The sequence below is a fragment of the Peromyscus leucopus genome, chromosome 17 (assembly GCF_004664715.2).
Source record: "Peromyscus leucopus breed LL Stock chromosome 17, UCI_PerLeu_2.1, whole genome shotgun sequence".
NCBI lineage: Eukaryota > Metazoa > Chordata > Mammalia > Rodentia > Cricetidae > Peromyscus > Peromyscus leucopus.
The window spans coordinates 24,711,745-24,728,016 of NC_051077.1; positions in this window are offsets into that span (position 1 = coordinate 24,711,745).

Sequence of the window (16,272 nt, forward strand, 5' to 3'; positions counted from 1 at the left end):
TTTCAAATTCCTAATTGAGCATTAAATGACTTAAGCTGTTGCTTAAATTGCAGAGGTTTATCATCAATCTCTCACTGCTGAGCCAAGTCATTCTGTTAATGATGGTTTAATATGTCACTTGCTAATACTCTGAAGTATCATATATGGTTGAATTGATACCCATTATTAATTAGGTAGTTATAAATCAGTATTTAAAATGTTATTTTATTCAAAATTTTATGTTGCTCAATAGTTTCCAGCTATCTTTGTTTAACTGTCTACTGGATAGTTGTTTTTAACATCTTACTTTGATAGATACTGGACTTATACTTCCTGGAAGTGAAGAAACTGGTATCTAGTTTTTATCCTTTGCTTAAAAATAGTATTAACATTAATATGTTCTTTTAGAGTGGTATTTTCAAAACTTTTGTTCATCTTGTATAAATATGTTTTCTTTCCATTAGATACTACACACTGTTTATTTAGGTTTATGAAGACTATAAAATATTTTGATCTTCCAAAAGCAAATGCGTGCAGCAATTTGAGATTTTCTTATCTGACTAAATATGGATGAATTACCAAGTGTAGTGTGGGACACAGTGAGGCCATCTGCTATTAAGGTCTCAAGGTACTCTGTCAACTATATAGTGTATATTGTAAGACAGCATATGTAAAATACAGACATGTTGGGATTTTCTAATAAATACTACAATTCTTTCCCTTCATCTCAAAATATCATCCAATATTCTCACTTGAGATACCATCATCCTGAAATACTTTGATGATTTTTCACTCATGTGTTCTATGCATTATTTTATATAGTTTTAACATAGATTTTTACCTTATTGTCACCAGGTTCTCTGTTTCTGCTAGTGAAAATTCTAATGGGCTAAATATTCATTATTATTCATTAAACCCAGTTTCTAGTTCTTTGATGGGACTATACTATATATTTGGTACCATTTCTACAGAGAGAATGGAGAAGGATGATAATCAATAATGGGACTAGCTTTCCTGTTAGGCCACAAACCTGCAGATACAATTGACAGTCACATCAAAACCTAGCTATATTTTGGATTTTAACATTCAAACAAAAACATTTTTGAACAAATGAGCTGAGGCAACCCTCAGAATCTTAGCGGGGAAGAGAGGACTGAGATGTGTGATGTGTGCAGCAATCATTTGGCTTGTCTAGGCAGACATCTTTAAATTGTTTCTATCGAGCAAAATAGCTATCTAATTTTCATTATTATGCAATAGAACTGATTTTTCTAAGAGTCTTAAAAAACTATCTTCAAAGGATTGGAACAGTCTCACCAGCATTCATTTGGGAACATTGTACTTTCAATATTAAAGTAATCAATAGTTTTTGTTCTCTTTTTTTTTTTTTTTTTTTTTTTTTTTTTTTTTTTTTTTTTTCTTTTGTATTATTAATAGTTTTTGTTCTCTTGAATGACAAGAAATCTTGAATGACTCCAGTCTTTAGTCCTTTCAGTATAAGGGCAAAGATGAAAGATAGAAAAAAAATACATTTTATTATCTATCTTTCATATACTGAACATCTTGCCCTATAAAAATTTCAAACACTTAGATATGACTAGGTAATCCATTGAAAACTGCCATCCATTGCTGAACAAATATTAACCATAAGCATAATTTATTATAAAGTATTATTTGCTTCAAAGTTTACACATAAACTTTGATGATATACTTGTCATATTTTAATTTTAGTTTTACTCTAAATTTAGTTTTACGTGTGTGTGTGCGTGTGTGTGTGTGTGTGTGTTTGTGTTAGTGCACAATGTATATGTTTGAGAGAAGGCATTCAAATGTCGGGCTGAGAGGTGGGGTGTGAATTCTGGGGTTGGTACTTAGGTCGACATATTGGTGCAGTAAGTCTCCTTACCTGCTGAGCCATCTCATCAATAACAAGACATATAAATGTCTTTGTGCATGTGTTATGTGTGTAGGGGGTGGGATCAGTAAAGATTAAAGAATCACCTTCAGGAGCTGCCTTTCACCTTTTGCCATGTGGATTCTCAGAATCAAACTCAGGTCACTAGGCTCTGCTACAAGGGCTTTTATCTACAGAATCATCTGACTGGCCCAGAAATCCTTGTATTAAAAATTCTATAAGATATGAGTCGTAAAGGCTTTTGCTCAGTGACTGGGCACTGCTTCCTGTCTCCTACTTGTTTACTGTTCTTTCTTGCGGTTTCTCACTCCTTAAACAGACACATTTCTCAGAGACAATTGTGTGATGCTCTGGGTGCTGGTGTGATGTTTACATATGTCTCAAGGTGCTCATTTCCATTATATGACTGGTAGTCTGGGAAGAATGGAGCTTGATGGCACATAATTATACATAATCAGTATATATTTTGTAAATAGAAAAGGTCACTGAGAGCTAGAGACAGAATAACTCAGAGAAAGAATAACTGCCAATTTTAGATTGAAAGTTTAGTGTATATAATCCTGTCAACATCAATATGTTTTTAACAAACAGGAATCAACTTTAGGGAAGAGTATTTGAATTTAGGCTTAATCAAGTAATATCAAATTACTTAGATGTGCTTATCTTGGAGATATTAATTGGACTATATGAACTACTGCTTTGTAACAGTGATTAAATATTGACAAATTGATAGTACACCTTTATATGATATGATTCTGTTGATAAATACACTTCAAAGTAAAAATAAGTTTCAGCTACATGTAAACCTTTGTACAGAATCCAAAAGCAATTCTTAGAACTTGAGAGATGTCTCAGTGATTAACAATGTTTACTATTCTTGCAGAGGACCCTAGTTTTGTTCCCATACCCCATATCAGAAGGATCACAACTGCCTATAACTCTAGTTCCTGTGATCCAAAGCTCTCTGAACTCAATGGGCATCTATATGCACATGGTGTGCATAAAAACTCACATAGTCACACACATACACACAAAATAACTAAATATTAAAAAGCAATTCTTTCTTTTCCAAATTGTGAGTTAGGATGCAATATAGTACGTAAGAATAATAAACTTCATACCCCTATACAGATTAAACATGATCAAAACAATCATGTTTATTTTTACTGACAATCTTTTCTTTCTTTTCAACATGTGCTCATATATTTCAAAATGGAACACTTGAGATAAAAGGAGAGCTATTAGCTGTTGCAGGTGGGTAAAGAAATATAAGTAAAATAGAATTCTCCAGGAAAAAAAAAAAACATTACCTAAAATAATCTACCCTAACAAGCTGAGAATGGGAGTACTTTTGATAGGCAAAGTCATGCAGGCCTCTTTGAGTTTCTGACCAGCTTGGTTCTACATAGTGACTTATAGGACAGACAGTGCCACATAGTGAGACCCTGTCCAAAAAATGTAAGGGAGTGGGAGCTAAATGTTACATCAGACAATTGCTGCTTGCTAGGTCTGACCCTGACTCTAGTGAACTCAGTTGGAACTGGAGAAATGGCTTAACAGTTAATAGCACTTGATACTCTTCTGAATTACCCACAACTGATTCCCATCATTTACGTGGCTGCTCACAAATACCTGTGACTATAATTTCAGGGTTCTGAAGCCCTTTTCTGGACTCCACAGGTTACTGCACATATGTGGTGCATATAAATTTATGTAGATTAGCAAACACACATGTGAATAAAAATAAATGTTTAGAAAATAGCAATCATTCCTTTACATGTGCCTATCTGTCTTCAGTTCCTTTTTTGTTGCATATTTGAATAAAGCTAGATTGAGTCTAATTTTTTAATCAATAATATATTCCTTTAAAAAAGTGACTGCATTATGCCAATGCGTTCAAGACTACTTCCTACTTTCTCTTCTAGCGGGTTTAGAGTAGCTGGATTTATGTTGAGGTCTTTGATCCACTTGGACTTAAGTTTTGTGCACGGTGACAGATATGGATCTATTTGCAGCCTTCTACACGTTGATATCCAGTTATGCCAGCACCATTTGTTGAAGATGCTTTCTTTTTTCCATTGTGCACTTTTGGCTTCTTTGTCAAAAATTATATGTCTATAGGTGTGTGGGTTAATGTCAGGGTCTTCAATTCGATTCCATTGGCCCACATGTCAGTTTTTATGACAATACCAAGCTGTTTTTATTACTGTAGCTCTATAGTAGAGCTTGAAGTCAGGGATTGTGATGCCTCCAGAAGTTGTTTTATTGTACAGGTTTCTTTTAGCTATCCTGGGTTTTTTGTTTTTCCATATGAAGTTGAGTATTACCCCCACAAAAGACTGCTGGCAATGGTCGAGAGACGGCAGGAACTGACCTACTCTGGTGATGGGATGGCCAGACACCCTGTTAGTCGTGCCATAAACCCCATCCAAGGAAGGTCTGAGGAATCTGGATGCATACATCCACGGCTGGGCCCCTAGCGGAGCACTGGGAGTCTAATTAGTGAGAAAGAAGAGGGTTTATATGAGCGAGAATTGTTGAAGCCAAGGTTGGATAAAGCACAGGGACAAATAACCAAATGAATGGAAACACAGGATCTATGAACCAAAGGCTGAGGGGCCCCCAACTGGATCAGGCCCCCTGAACGGGTGAGACAGTCATTTGGCTTGATCTGTTTGGGAGGCAGCTGTGTGTTGGTGCAGGGTCCTGGCTCGTTGCATGAGTTGGCTGTTGAATCCTGGACCTATGCAGGACGCTTGGCTCGGTCTGGAGGGGGGGACTGGACCTGGCTGGACTGAGTCTACCAGGTCGATCCCGGTCCTCAGGGAGACCTTGATCTGGAGGAGGTGGAATGGGGGGTGGGTGGGGAGGGGGAGGGGGCGAGAGTGGGAGAACAGGGGAATCTGTGGCTATTATGTTGAACTAAATGATGTTGTAAAATAAATTTACTAAAAAAAAAAAAAAAAAAAAGTTAGGCTCACAACCAAAAAGAAAAAAAAAAAAAAAAGTGACTGCATTATGATTCCAATGGAGTAACCTGATCACAATTCCTTCATGTTGGTGACTAGATTCTATGCCAAGCCTAGACCTACAGCTTCCTTTCTAAATATCACATAAATGTTTATACATTCCTCAAAGGTTCAGCAGCTGTAGTATATTTATTTAGAGAAAGAACATTAAGTAAACATATTGAAATCTATGTCTTCCTGTATTTCTTTCCATATTTGGAAATAATTTTATATAATGAATTTTATTTTTAAGTATTAATGTTGGCACAGTTGCATGAAGATCTTCTTACTGTATCAAAAAATCAATAATTTTAAAAATGTTTTATAGATACTAAAATACAGAAGTACTATATCATATAAAATAAGAGAGCCAAATGATTTTAATAATTTACATCATTTTTATAGAAAAACGTGTTGTAACCACAATATATTATTATTTCCATTATAATCTGTTTTCCCATTCAGAGCAATTTGCAAAATCTACTTTGTTCTTTCTCTTCTTTTCTCTAATCTTCAAAAATCAAAAAGATACAGTAGTTAATCTCCAAAATCTTTTTCTTTACATTGAATCCCTGCATTATCTAATTCACTTTTATGGATTTCGACATCATCTAGTGACAATGTCCTGGACTATCAAATTAGACCTTCCACTGACATCTGGAAATTATTAGGCCCCACAATTGTATTTACTCATCCTATGTGCATGCTTTCTCTTCCCCCCTCTTTTCAATTTTCTGGTAAGAGTAACTGCTTCTTTTTACTACTGAAATTAAAATCTTTGCCAATAACCCTGACCTTTCTTTTGATTATTTCTGGTTTTCTGTCCAATCCTGCCTTCTGTATCTTTGGTATATGTGCACTACAAGCCAAAAGTGGAAACAGTACATTACCTATTAACTGGTGAAAAGATAAACTAGGTATATTATATACAAGCAATGAAATGTCATTCATTCATAAAAATGAATGAAGTACTGATGCATGCTACAACATAGATGAACTCTAAAAACAGCAGTCTAAATGAGAAAAAAAAAAAGCCTGACACAAACTTAATGACTGAAGTAAGGAAATAAGACACCACTGACCAGAGACTGTCCCTGTGTTTTGACTTCCTTAGTAAAATACCACAATCTAATCTTGGAGTACATTTTTATAGCCAGAAGCCACCTTTCATTCAATCACAGAGAGGTAAACAACTATCAATATAGATGGATAGCCAATCAGATTATGCCTTAATAAGGTAAATGTCTGGAACCAATTATGTGTTCACTTTATTATTTGTCCTGATCTTCAAGAACAATGACCTATGAATCACCTTTGTCCACGATTGTAAACAGTAATTAGTACAAAATAAGTAACCAGTAAGGTTTTTGTTTAATATCACTGATTGAATTTATGAAGCTTTAAAAATATATTTCAACAATGGATAGAGCTATTTAAAATTAGACACAATGAGAATTAAATTAAGGTAAATTTTCTACACCTACAGTGCAAACCATACGACTTTGACTTTTAATTAAATTTTGTCTGTTGATTTTAAAAAGTCAATTGTAAGTCCTGCCAAATACAATCTATGGTCATCTGTACGGAGAGCCGATACCTCTTGTGCTCAACACCACTGTGGCTAAGGCTGTCAGCAGAACTGAACTCAGTTTGGTATGTTTATTTGGCACTCACTTCTACTGTATAGTAAGTTCATTGATTACTCTGTCTTACTTGCTAAAAAAGAAAACAACTAAGAACAATATCAAGGTCAAATGTGATCAAAATTATTCTATAGAAAATCACATTAAACTGCAAATAGCACAGCCTCAAGTTACATTAAGATAAGAATAAGATAAAAAAATTCTGAAATGTTTTCTAAAATCACAATTAACTCAATCTTGAGGCAGATTATGGTGGAGGATTTTTAATATTAAAAACTGATTTTAATTAAGAGTATAAATGTCCCCAAAGTAAATAATGTGTTACTAACCTCTGAGCTGGGAATAAAAAGGACATTTAAATCTCATTTCTTGCCAGATGAAGAATGACCCACAGTTCCAGCTTTCTAAATTATCATACATGTTTTATTAAGGACTGGTCTGAGAAATCCAAATACCATAAGCATGACAGGTGGCTGTGGCTTCTTCCATAGTAAATTTTATTTAAAATTGAGTAGACTAGCACTCTGAGTACCATAAGCTAAGCACAGTCATCTCACATTGCTGCAGAAGGGGGATACTGACCAAAATCCACAAATAACAGAAGTCTCATTTGTACCATATCTATAAACTAGTGCTTCATCAAACCCTGCAATGGACTAGGTTATAGAAGAAATATGATATTCTTTCTTCCCTCCGAGGGACATGGTCCTCGTATAAAACCTTCCTGATAGAGAAACAGAGAACTCACATCATCTACAAAATGAGTATTTGAAAGTGGAGGTTGGCGGCCTGCTGGGTCTGTGGGCGCTCATTTGTGATTCCCTCGGCCTCATTTCGGTGACCACACTTCTGCAGTGGGGATATAAATGTGCCTCAGTATTTCCAATAAAGCTAGTTATTAGCCTTCAGAGAAGCATGACAAGAGCAATAGATTTTGTTCTTAGATTATGTTCTTCAATGAAACCAGAGCTAAAGGGTTTGGCTTTAAAAAAATATGTCCTGAATGTTCTCTAGTCAATATATTAAAATCTGGAGATATAATTATTCATTCTACACTACTTTACACTCATCTGAATGTAAATTTATCCTCTCAGCAACTAAGTAGAGCCTTATAAAATTGGCAGTGTAATGAATTCCCTATAATGATTTGACATGCTGTTTCATAATCCATATTCTATATTTTCATAAGACATAAACATTTACTTGTAGCTAAGGGACTGAGGCAGAGAAAGCAGCAAGGCAGATAATCAAAATTTAGATCATGCTCTATCAGTGATTTCAGAGCTTTAAAATTTGCAAATGAAGCAAAAATTTAAAACAAAAATCTCATCATTCAGCTTCCTTCTTTCAATTTTGGGATGAACATTATTTACTAAAACAAGGTTATAAAAAGCTCTCATAGTCTCTTTTCTATCCTAGAAGCATTCTTTCTTGTCAGAGTTCAAAAGCCGAGCTAAAGCAAGAGTGATCAAATAATTAGGAAGTCATTTAAGAAAAACCTTCTGTTGCTGCAATGTCTTTGACAAACAGTTAAGGCAGCTGGTATTTTATCTATTATCCTGTAACTCTTGTTCAGGGTATTCAATACCTATTCTGGGTTTTTTTGTGTGTTCAAATTGGCATGTACACACACACACACACACACACACACACACACACGCACACATAATACATCCTCCAAAATTCACAACTAGGAAAAGAAAGCTTGTTTTTGAATCCCCAAAATATAAACAGAAAATAAGGGTTATCACTGGCATCAGCTATACATCATAGATAGTCATGGAATCTCACGTGTCAATCCTGAAACCTTGAAGTTCAGTCAGAACTCACAAAGAAACAGTATTGTGATTCACTGTTCATGTTTTCTTGGTTGGAAACTGAGTGTAATCTTCCACTTCTTATATTGGAAGGTCAACACAACATAGTCTTTGTTTAATTATACGTCCTGTCTTCAGAATAAAGGGCCACTGCTCAGGAAAGCTAGTGTCTTACATTTGTTTACATACCTTTTACTGAAGAAAGAATTGGTCTAAATGATAATAACTAGAATATGTGGAATTTAGCTACTAATACATTCAATTCATTGCTTAAAATATTGCTCATTTATAAAGGCTTATATTTTTCCTGATTTAATATATTTTCTGTTACTATAACAAAGCAATCATGCCCAGATACTATGTGTAGAAAAGAGGTTTCTTCAGTTCACAGTTACATAGGTTCAAGCACATAGCACTGGTTTCTATTGGCGTTGGTGACAGCTAGATGGTGGATGTATGCTCATTGGTGAGAATACAGGCTGGAAGGACCATACGGTGAGACAGGAAATTACAGAGTTGGGAGAGGCTTGTTTTTTTTATCCTGTCACAATTCAGATTTTCAGAAATTAAGTCATTCTATAAGATTAGCATTAAACCATACCTAACGAAAATGCCCCCATAACCTCATCACTTTGCACTAAGCCTCACCTGTTAGGGTTTCTCCTAATTCTCTAATATTGCCCAGAGGAATGAGTTTCTAACATACAAACATTTGGGCTTACATACAAATCATTTCCAAACCACAGTGTGTCTCATGCTTTCCCCTCTTGACTGCCTTCAAAAATGAATAAAACCCATATTTGTTAAATTGCTTGGCTATCCTTCCACAATAATTACCTACAGAATGTGGTCAGAAAACACATCTGTATTTTTCAAACCTTTTATCTGAGACTAGAATAATAATCTGTTAGTTTAAAGGCATATAAACCCTATTTCATTTGCGAGAGAGAATGGCCTAATAGGTAATAGTACTTAAGTGCCCAGATTATGATCTTAAGTGTCCCACGGAAGTCTACTTGTTGGAAGTATGGTATTCTGTATAGCAAAGCCAATTTTGTAGGACCAGTAGAAGATGGAACCCTGTGGAATATCACTAGGGAAAAAGTCTGTAGAAAAGATTTAGATGTCTAAGATGGGGGCCCTGCGGGGTTATGAAGGCCCCAGCTTAACTCTGTGTGGTGAAATGGTCTCCTCCTACCATTGTGCTGATTACAGTCACCCCATCAAATCCTGAAGTTTTTGTCAGAGCTGAGCCTATACCAAGTTCAGGCCCACAAGCAGCCAGAACTGTGAAATAACTGTCTTTTTTTCCTAACAAATTCTCCCACCCTCTGGTATTTTATTATGGTAACGTAAAACTGACTGATGTGTTGGAACACCATTAACCATGTGATGGTTAGTGCTAACTTCCATCTTGACAGAATCTAAAGTCAGCTAGGAAATGAGTCTCTGGGAATGCTTGTTGGGTTTGTCATGATCACTTCAATTGAACTGGGAATACCTGTTTACTGTAGGTGTGCATTCTGTAGGATAGTGATCCCAGGCTATAATAAAAGGAAAGGGTGGTCTGAACACTGGGTGTCATGGGTATCCTTCTGTCTTAGAATATCAAATGACTTAATTGAACTCACTCATTAGTAGGTGTGTTTGCTTTGCAGACCACTCATGCTAGAAGATGGCATTTGTAGCCTTCTAACTTTGGACTATAAGTTCCTCAGGATTTATTTTGTATTCTGATTCATAAAAGCTCTTCTTATTCTCATCTCACTTGGTTCCTCTATTTTCTTCACTCTTCTGGCACCATCTTAATACCTAGTTTAACATTTTAGAAACTTGGCCACTGTGGAGAAATTAGAATAAGACAATGTATTGGTTAACTAGCCTTCTGTAAGACAAGACACACAGGATGCTCAACCTTCAATAAAGTGAAGGGAAAGCAGTTTCTCTGGAAACCTCCTTTTCCAGGTCCCATGATTCCCACTCCCGATGTGTTGTTCTTCACTTTTGCAATACTTACAGGTCCTCTGTACCATATTGTTTCAAAATTCAGTCATTCAGTTTTTTTTCTCCTCTTTTCCCAAACCAGCCAGGTTAATGAAAAGATGTGTGGAGTTCCTGGGGTTATGAGTACTGCCTTCCAAAGACAGTGATGTCTTTTGTCTTGAAATCACTGCAGATATAGTCTGCACAATTAATTCTTGCTTCTTTTCATTTTAAAGCTGAACTTCAGTTTGTAGGTTCTTGTAGTATGGGATTACTCACTAATCCCATAGACTAGAATATCCAAAGTCCTACTCCTTATTGCACTGTTTCTCAATTTCTTATATTATAGGAATATTTTTTCTCACTCATTTTACCGATATTTTTTATTAAAGTAAAAAAGAATAATTTGAAAAATGAAATGAAAATGGATATGCTAGATAAAAGCTGAAAAGGAGTTCCATAAATAACATTTGAAGAAGAAAAGAGCCAAGAAGTCTACATATGTTCTAACTCTACTTTATTCTTTAATTTACTTCAAAAAATGCAACATTTAAGTATGATTATCCATGAAAAACAACCACAAAAAAGCCTGACATTTTGAATAAAAGGGTATTTAAATTACTGCTCATGTAGCCAGTGGGCATTTGCTAGTCAGCATACTTAATATTATATATTCACTATTATTTATAGTAGATGATATTGTGTGTATCTAAGCTGTTTCAATGATACTCAGTATTAAAAATGGTATTTTTACTATGTAGAGAGAAGCAGGGAATATTTTAAATCAATTTAAACAATCCCAAGGCATATTTGTTTAGTGTTTTCCTAAAACAAAGCAATCAATACTCAAACACACATTTTTAATCATTTATCAGTAGATGATTCTACTAACTTAAGCTGTTAAGTTATAGCTATATTTTAATATTCTTTTGTTGAAATAAATGGACTTTGGGTCTTTTTTGTTGTTAGAATTATGGTTAGAGTTGGTACACCTCACTTTAAACACTACATGTTTTGACAGTGTGCATGTCACTCTTACAACATTTGGCATATGGTGTCTCTAACAACCACACTAATCTATTATTTTATTCAAAAATGGAGTAAAACAAATATTTTTCTCAGGTACCTCACCTTTCTAATTGATGCTAAAATTCTTTCTTTTATTAATTATTAAAGCTCAGCTGATAACTTAGGCTTGTTACTAGCTAGCTCTTATAACTTAAACTAACTCATTTTTTATCAATCTACTTTTTGTCTTGTGGCTTTATTAACTTTACTCTGTGCTGCCCATGCTGCTTCTTCTCTACCTGGCTGGTGACTCCCCCCTTCTTCTTCCCAGTGTCCTGTGTGCCTGAAAACCCTTCCTAGTTATTGACCATTCAGATTCTTATTAAACTAGTCAGAATGACACATCTCACAGTGTACAAAAACATTGTCATTTTTCCACAACATTTCCCTTCTTTTGTCTAAGTGAAAAGGAAAAGGTTTAACTGTAGCACAGTAAAACTATATATAATAAAATCAATTATCATGGAAGAATTAGATTCACAATTTTTAGCCCAATTGTATTTGGCAATTTTGAACTAAACATTGTGAATATAATTTATTATTTATCTTATCTTGGTGAGTTCAAAGTTCTGTACCTAATTCATCTTCTATCATAAGTAAGGAAAACTATAACTATGATTATCTCTTCTTCAAATCCATTTAAGATCCCAAAGGATATACTATTATACTAGTAAGCAGGAAACACAGAGCAAACAACTTTCTAAACCAAAAGAAATGAAAGAAACAGTTGGCTGCCTGGACAGCCAAGTTTCCATCCTCAGCGTACAGGCCTAGTATATCTGACAGACTTTTCTGTGAAGCAGAAATTTTTGAAGGACTGTCATACCTTGTCTTGGCAAAGTTCAGCAGTCTCTTTTGTGTTGTGCTTTTCCAGTTTGGACAACATTGTCAGCAGTCAAGGCAAGAGAAGTTTCTTGCCCAAACGGCTAGCATTTGCCACAAACAAAGCAAACTCCATATAGAGGTGTGAAACTATAATCTTTATATTATACATTGCTCACTGTGTGTACATCATAATTTGCATAGAAGCATTAAAAATCTTTCTCATTTGTTCTATTTTTTGTCACACAAAATATTGTGGCCTGACATTAATTTACCAAATGTTACATAAAAGGAACCATGGCCCTAAATCACTTCAAATCTAGAGGTACTAAATTGGAAAAACTTACTCCAAGAATGGCAGTAATTCTCCTCAAAAAGAAGAATACTAAACAAGTACAGAAAAAGGAACTACCACAAATGTATACAAATTTCCATATTTATATCATAATGATGATTTGTCCTAAGCTATAGACAATGCTCAAATATAGTGTTTGTGATGGAATTAGCTAGAGAGCTCCATAGTCAGTGAGAGACCTTGTCCTCTAAATTAGGTAAAGAACAATTGAGGAAGACATCTGACTTCCATGCCTGCCCTTTATACACATACATGTCCATACAATCCTGCAAGCACTCATGCACATAACTTCACAAATATATATGTGCAAAAGATACACACACACACACACACACACACACACACACACACACACACACACACACACACACAAATTTCTTGCTTCTATTTACCAAACACAAATAATTGTCTTAGCAGTGGCAAACACATGGGCATTTCTGGTTGTGATGTCTAGAGTGGCTCAGTTGGTGTTTCTATGAAACTAAGCAATAAAACTGTAAAAATGAGGATTCTTCATCAACATGAAAGATCCACTTTATAAATTACTGTATCCATAATCACTTCCTTGCAAGCTTTTCATATGAAGTGCAATAAATCTTTTATTAATAAGACAGTCTGAAACAATCATTTGAGGGTGAAAACATCTCACAGGATATGTTTACTCCTGTCTGTTAAGGGCTGTTCCTTCCTCAAGCATGTGGGCATACTCAGCTTGACAGGCAGTTAATTATTTACAAACTAGTCCATTGTTGGTTAATTCTTTTACAGTAAATAAGGATCACGCTTGTGGGATTGAGATAGATTATCAATTCCTAGAATAGTAGGTGATTTAGTTTGAAATCTAGGAAACCTAAATCCAGTTCTTTTTAAAAATATTTGACTTACAGAATATCAAATAATTGTGCCAGTGGAATTTTTGTCTGAATTTTCAGAAATTATTGTCTGTTTTGTTTTGAAGTTTTTGGGGTTTTTTTGTTGTTGTTTTTTGTTTTTTGTTTTTTGTATTTTTTTTCATCCAGTGCTGCAGGTAAAATAGGAAATACATCAGCTTCTGTAGAAGAAAAATGACCAGAAGAAAATGCTAAGCTCTTGGTAGCTATCACCCTGCTGCTTCATCAGCAGGATTTAATTTGCATTGGGTCATAATCAAGAATTAAGTTCCAACTTGGACCAGGGTGACAATAACACAGAAAGTTAAGTCTTGGTTTTAGGCGGTAAGTTTTCCATCTATTCTGGGCAGCCCTGGTCCACTCAAGTCATACCTAATTTGTAAAAAACAAGAAAGAGCATGTACGCCTGCAGGATCATGACTGAGTTTAAATAAAGTTGTGACTTAACCAAATTCTCAGTTAAAAGGGTATCAAAACCTCCAATCTAAAACAGTGTTTTCAGTAACAACGATTAGCTGGAATGCTGAGAAATGAAAATGACTGTGTCTGAGTCAGACATCTTTTCCTGTCAATGTAGCTTTAACTGACTTCACTTGGAGTTCAAAAGTATAATGTTATACTGCAGATATCAAAGCCATATAATTTAGTTAATGCTCTGGCATGTCATGCTTTTAGCCAGATATTATTCTCTGTCTAGTCATTTGTTAAGGTTGTATGGGCAAAAAATAAACTTTAATACAAAGTTTGTTCAAACTTTATGGTTTACTTTCTATAGTGATTTATGTAACAATGAAGGCTAAGTTTGACACTATTATAAATTACATTCTCTGTGAGAATATGAGTCTGCTTGGAAAAGATAGCATCTATTTCACTGCGCTTACTAGAGTGTGATTCTTAGTGCTCAATAAATATTAAATTATGAACAATAATAAATGCACATAAAGCCTAAGAGAAAGTGTTACACATTTATTTATTGATTCAATTTCCACTGTTCTTTCTTGAAGAATACTTTATTAACTTGAATTCAGGTTATACAAGTGAGTTAAATAAAATGAACAGAATATACAAAGGGAAGGAATTATAGGCCATGTATGTCCAAAGTAGGAAACTGCTTTTGGCAAAATTTTATATGTATCCTAAAAATATGCAGCAAGTTTGTTAGGAAATTTGGAGGAGAAAGAATATCCAATGAATTTAAATTCATTTATTATGGAATTAGCATTAAAATGACAGCCTCAATACAACAGAAATCTTTTAGATAAAACTTTGGTGATGTTATAGAAAAGCAATGCAGGAAATTTCTTTACAAATGTTTTAGTAGATCAAAAATGAACCTTGTTCATGAATCTGCAAACAAATCTTTACTTCTCCTGGGACAAATTTGTTGTACAGAAGGCCTCTTTGGGAAAGAATATATGCTGAAAAACATATTGAAATAGGGTGCACATGAAGAAGACTGAAGCTGCAAATCCAAGCTGTGCCAACTGGGAAATTAAGATTCCAAAAGGAGAAGAATCTCTTGCTAAGACTACTATTCTGAATGGCATAGATCCATGCAATCCCTCTTCAGTAACAACCCACATATAATTTAAGTGAACTGAAATCCATATACCTTTTTTTTTCTTTTTCTTTTTCTTTTTTTTCTTTTTTTTTACTTCAATCCATGAGAAGTAATCCTGGAAATACCTGTCATGAGACACAAGTCCTGATCAAGAGGAACATCATCTACTCACCACCGAAGGGAAACTGAAGACAGACTAAAGTCTGACTTGGTGAACCAACGAGTGTTATTTAGCCATTTATAGGAATATGTGTGAGAAGTCATATGAAGGAGCAGAAGTGGCACAGAGACCCTGAATCGCCCAAAGTCCACCGCAGTGAAGTCCACCGCCCGGAGCACACTGAACAGCCTAACGGCAGATCAACGGGCGGGAAAGTGTCCTTTTCGGGTTCTCCATTGGCCCGACCAGAGTTCAGTCTCAAGAATGCATACTGGACACATCACAGCTGCCTAGAACTACAGTTCCAGGGGGCCGGATACACTCTTCTGTCTCCAGAGACATTAAAGTAGAATTGCAAATAACACCAACGAGTCTACAAGGATAAGGCGTAGTTATGTAAACTAGACGAGTTAAGAAAACCAATCAAGTAAGATATTCACTATATCTCCACAGAAATCTGTATACAAGAAAAAGTATGACTGAAACTTCATTTACAGATAAGTCAGTGATGTAATGACTGCTTCTTTCCCCTTTCTATTACACTATTAGCTATAGAAATTTCTGTGGCTGAAGTTAAAGATTTTAGTTTTTTACTACATGCCTATCAATATTCACATTCTCTCCCTGGGAGTAAAATTCTCAGTGCTTTCACATGCATAATTTTGTAATGAACACAATGGATTTGTATCTGAATGCGGTCCAAAACCCAAACAAACATGGACAAGAAGTAAAATAGACAGAACGATTTGGTGCCTGCAGCAGGAAAAAACAGCATGGATGCTATCCCCAAAGCAATTCTCTCCCTGGAGGAAGTAAACAAAGAGCTGTTTTTGTCGTTGTTGCTGTTTTGTTTGGTTAGGAAAAGTATACACAACTATACACAGAGGGGGGGGGTGGCACTTAGAAGCAGGCCCTAGCCTGAGCATCCCCAGCTCAGGGGTTCTGCTCTGAGGCTATTCAGATTAAGATAATGTATAATTTAGGAGGAAAAGAAGACAGACTCATTTTGTGACTGAGCTCAAAGTCATAGAGCTCAGGGTTTAAATGGTATATAAGGATGTCTCTGGGAAT